Source organism: Nelumbo nucifera, chromosome 2, assembly GCF_055504915.1.
Source record: "Nelumbo nucifera cultivar China Antique chromosome 2, China Antique-T2T, whole genome shotgun sequence".
In the NCBI taxonomy this organism is placed as follows: domain Eukaryota; kingdom Viridiplantae; phylum Streptophyta; class Magnoliopsida; order Proteales; family Nelumbonaceae; genus Nelumbo; species Nelumbo nucifera.
The window spans coordinates 38,119,385-38,124,669 of record NC_142650.1 but is presented as its reverse complement, the minus strand read 5'-3'; the positions used below and the strand labels follow the sequence as shown (position 1 = coordinate 38,124,669).

The following is a 5,285-nucleotide window of genomic DNA, read 5'->3' as shown; positions in this document are numbered from 1 at the left end:
GAGCTTCTTTCGTTGTTGGAGAGAAACGCTTCCAGAAGGCGTCGCAGCTCCCGGACATCATCCTTGACCTCACGCACTTCCAAGCAGGTTTCGACGAGCCTATGCTCTAGCTCGTGGACCCTGGAAGTTAGCGGCTCCTGTTCCCCCATGACGGTAGGCTCTGATACCAAGATGTTATGGGCCCGAGCGTAGGATCGCGTCACGGGTCGTTCCACGGCAGGAACCCCTGATCTTCCCTTGCCTTTGGTCTTACGCACAGACCCTATTTTGCCTATCTAGTGGGTGATTTGTCCAAGAGACCACCCGAACTCTCCCTTGGGGTGATTTGTCCAAGAGACCACCCAAACTCTCCTCACTCTTTTCTTGGCTGGAAAACTGAATGTTTTATTTCAATTCGTAGCTCCTTAAATAGGAGATTACAGAAGGAAATTCCTAATTAAACTAAAACTCCAACTTGAACTCAAACTCCTAATTACCTATTCCTAATGGTAACTCACTCTTACTTAAGATAAGGATAAAGATAAGATTAGATAAAGATAAGGGATAAGGTAAGCTGGTGGCGAGTTGGCATATTCAAATAAGGATGGGCCCACCCCTATGAGCTGTCGCGTGGGCCCCGCCCTGCTGCTGCTACCGGGTGTATGCGCGCGGCTCATGGTGCCCTGCCACGCATGCGGGCGCGCAGTGCTAATGCAGCGCAGTGCGTGCGCGCGGCTCATGGTATCGCTGCCTTGCGGCGCCAGCGTGTGCGCTGCTGCCTGGCGGTGCGTGTCGCGCGCCATGGTGCCGCTGCCGTGTGGTGTCGGGCGTGTGCGTGCAGCGCCCTGTCGGGCGGTATGTGCCGCGTGCTGCCAGCCTGCTATGCGGCGCTGCCGGGCGGTGCGTGCCACTAGGCGGCCCGCTGTGTGTGCTGCTGCTTATGGCTGTGCCGCCGTGCGTTGTCGGGTGGTGTGTTCATAATAGGAGTCCCCAGCCTGAACGTGCCACGAACAACGGCACCTGTGGGTGTTCCGCTAACGACCTTTGCTGAACCGACTGTCGTTCCTCTGGCGACCAGCCAGAGCCAGCTCGATGACCTGATGCAATGCATGCAGGCCATGCAAGCCCAAGTGCAGTAGCTCCAGCAACACCAGCTCTATCAGCAGCAAGTGCTGCACCATGTCTCCCAGTACCATTACCAGCAGCAGTTCCCTCAGCTGCCTCAACCTCAGCTTCAGCAGCCGCAACTCCCGCCTCGGTAGCCAGCCTTGCAGCAAGCTAGCCGCCAGGACGAGCGCCCCTCTGGCCAAGGAGAGGCCCCCCAAAACCCTCCAAAAAACTAGGCCTCCTCCTGCGGCAGACGAGAGAAACCGGCTACCCCGGTCTCGCTGCAGGCGGACAGGTCGGGAGGACCCCAGCTCGCCAGGTCTACATCACCTCGGCAGTCGAAGTTTGAAACCCCGCTCCTTGAGAACCGGTTTGAGATCCTGGCAACAGACTCCAAGCAGGATCCCTCTGTCCGCAACCATCACTAGCGGACCTGACTACTTCATGCACAAACCATTCCAGACAGTGCAGAGGTGAGTAGCATGAACGCCGAGCCCACTAAGAAGCAGAGACGCCGCCGCCGAGCTCGCTGATTTATCACTCGCGATTTGCTCGAGCTCGGGGGCAAAGAAGAGGTAAGCTCGGCCGAAGTCAAAGCTCCCCTCCTCTCAGTTCCATCCCCCCTGTCTTCCGAACTCCTGGCAGTCCCAATGCCTAAAGACTTCAAGCTCCCCCCTCTTGACAAGTATGACGGGTCGTTTGACCCAAATGATCACGTAGATGCCTTCCAGTCATAGATGCACCTAGCGAGAGCCAGTGAGTCGTGCATGTGCGTGGCCTTCTCCACACTACTTTCAGAGTAGTAGCCCATACATGGTACCGGAACTTGGCACCTGGATCGATAAGAAGTTGGGCGCAGTTCGCGCAGACCTTCACGTCCCACTTCGTCACCAGCAAACGGTGCCCGCGAACTGAAGAAAGCCTCCTCAGCATAGTGCAGAGAGAGGGAGAGTCCATCCGGGGCTATATCAAGCAGTTCAATGATGCTTGTATGTAGATACCGCGCCTGAACCCCGCCCGTACGCCTTGCAGCAGCCAAGAAAGGCGTGACACACAAAGAGTTCAAATGGCACATGGTCGTCAACCATCCAACGACCATAACCGAGTTTCTGAAGCTCGCGGACAGGTTCATAGCCACCGAAGAGGAGATCAACCAAAAGGGCGAGGGCGCGCCCGAAAAAAGAAAGAGGGAAGGGGAGCCTTCCAGTCAAGGGGACAGCCAAAAGAAAAAGGATATAGCTCGGGGGGCAAAGCCGGTCAATTGTTCCGAGCTCCTGTAGCGAACCGAGTTGATTACACCCCACTGAACGCGAAGCGAGCCGAAATCCTGATGGCAATCAAGGACGCCCCGTACGTGTAGTGGCCACCCCGTCTGAGGAGGAATCCCAATGAGAGAAATAAGAATATGTATTGCAGCTTTCACAAAGATCACGGTCATAGTACCGAGAGTTGTAAAAACCTCCGCGACGAGATAGAGGAGCTCATCCGTCGTGGATATTTGAGAAACTTTGTACAAAATAATAATAACAATAGTAATAAAACAAGTCGGCAAGGGGAGCACGGTAAGGATGCTCCCGAGTCCAGCAGCAGGCCGGCTGAACAACCGCAGAGGCAGCCTCCGGAGGAGAGGCCAGTTTGGGGGACCATCCACATGATAGTGGGAGGTTCGTCGTTGTGGGTTGTACTTCAGCAGTAGCTCGGACGTCAGTTCGTGAGGCCGCCCGGGAAGAACCGGTTATCTCCATTTCACCCTAGAACCGTTTTTTTAGCCAAAAATCGTTGATTTGGTCAGCAAACTGTTGACCCAGGTAGTTGAACCGTTTGAACCATCAATTTGGATAACAGTTTTTTGGCTTTTTTTTTAATTTTTTCATTTTTTGTCGGATGGGCCATCTGTTCGGTTTGAACGGTCAAACCATTTGATTCAGGAACCAGACCCCTGAACAGCTCATTGTTCGGTTCGGTTTTAAAAACCTTGCTTCATATTCCTTTTAATTAAGCTTTTCAGTTGGCTCCACCTTGCAAAGTCAAAAGCAATTTGCATGAAAGCCCCCCAAAACTGACACTTGGGTTCAGTTTGGAAAGAGCACAAATACTGCAAAATCTTGTATTTTATATATCTTTGTATTGTATATATTTGTATTTGTAAGGTCTCTTGTTAGTCGTAGCAGAGACCAACTGGTTGATAAGGTCTCTTGCTGGTCGTAAAGGAGACTTGGGATGTGTGTGTATATATATATATATATATATATATATATATATATATATATATATATAACTTGTCTGAAGTTGTTCGGTCAATACACTACAATCAATGAAAAAGCCCTCCAAACAGACCCTAAGGCTGTGTTTGATATTGATTAATAACCAAGAGGTCCTATAACAATTGGCATCATGGCATGTCTCACACTTAAGACTGGATTGAAATCATTGGATAACAAGCATTTTCTCAATAGATGGCTAAAACTAAATCAAATAAATGGATAAAGAGATGGGCGACAGGGCGAGTAACAAGACTACGAAGAGAGAGAGAGAGAGGAGGGGCTAGCTTAATAATGGATTACAAAAACATTATACTCAACAACCGCATCTCCAGTCTTGAGATCCATTCTGTGGGTCTTGGCATGAACATAGCCTCGAGCAAACCCGAAAAGCCCAGTTCCTCCGACCACCGGCATCTCTCTTACCGTGGAGAATACAGTATTCCTCCCCAGTATGCTAAGCGTGCTCCCGTTGTACTTCCCTTCCATGAATGCATAGTTCAAGACCATCAACAAACCCAGCTCTTCTTTCGATGTGGAGGCGTAGATCCCTCTGGAGTTTCAGTTAATGGGTCATCTATCACGAACACTGCACCAAACCCTGTGGCTAATGAGATTTGTATGCCGGTGGCTTTACAATTTGGATGGCAGTCGGATTCCGGCCACTAGGAATGTCATGAAAATAAAAGTGAAGGTGGGTTATTTTCTCTCGCTTAAGCCCCATAGACTCTGTTTCTGTGGTTTCAGAGAAACGATAAGATTTACTACTTGCAGCAACATTGGAGAAGAGGAAGAAGAAAAAGAAGGAACTTGGAAAAATGGCAGCTGAATAGCTGGATTTGGAAAGAGTGCTGGCCATGGAAACAATATGGATGTAAATCCTTGGGAAGAGATTGATCGAATGATAAATTGGCTTGAAAGGCTTATCTCCTATAGTCCTATATATAAGTGAAGAAGTATATATTCTGTATTGTAGTCAGTGACTCGGTGCATTCTAAAGTAGTTTTGTCATCATTTTAAAGACTCTGTAACTGCATATTGTCCAAGGTTTTAAGACCGTTGTTGATGCAGATGGAGGTCAGACCGTCTGGCCTAAAAACCGGGTAGGGTATTGGTTTAATTTCAATGCCAAAACTGTTTAATTTCCCCAAAAACTATTGAATTGATTAATGACCTGGTGACCCGATTGATTGAACCATCAATCCATTCAACTTGGATAATGATTTTCAGTTTTTTTTATTTTTTTTATTTTTTAAAATGTCATGAGTTTATTTATTTAGACCAGACGGTTAAACCGCTAGCTGACTTGAAATCCGATGGACGAAGCAGTTCCGGTTCCGGATCAGGTTTTTTAACATTGCAAAGGAGCTATCACATGGAACAAAAGTCTTGAAGTATCACTTATGCGCCAAGCTACGGGGAAAGCACTGTTTATATAATTTTGATATCTAGCCCATAGAAGCCAGGTATGATTACTTTCCTCCTTGTGAAGCAAAGTTAACTTCCTACTCTTTTTGGTCATAGCTCTTTAGCGATATATTATTTTCAAATTTTCATTGTAAATATAGCGTGACTAATATAATCATAACAAAAACCAAATTATCATTCATTCTAATTTCTAAGTTTTCATGCCGTCTGCCGTCCACTGCACTAAGTTGGCAAAACCAAATTAAATTGCAATTAGGGGGATAATGGTTACCCACTATTAGGACTGGTGCATTTACAACCTTTGCAAATCTACATTATTATCAAGTTACAAAGTATTTGATAAATTGCATTTTATAAGCTTATAAGAATGGGAATGGGGCGGGTTCAGGGTGGGGATTATATTCCCATTTCCAAACCCGATTTTGAATTGAATTCTCATTCTTAACTCCGATTTCTGTCGGGGATAAAATTTATCCTCCATCCCCATTCCTCAGCAGAGATGGATTCCCT

General features: G+C 47.6%; 1 pseudogene; it reads right to left on the bottom strand.

Annotated features, from left to right (window-relative positions):
* Positions 1 to 3,387: 3,387 nt before the first annotated feature.
* On the bottom strand, positions 3,388 to 4,486 carry LOC148802120 (dirigent protein 19 pseudogene; annotated as a pseudogene).
* Between the last annotated feature and the right edge of the window lie 799 nt (positions 4,487 to 5,285).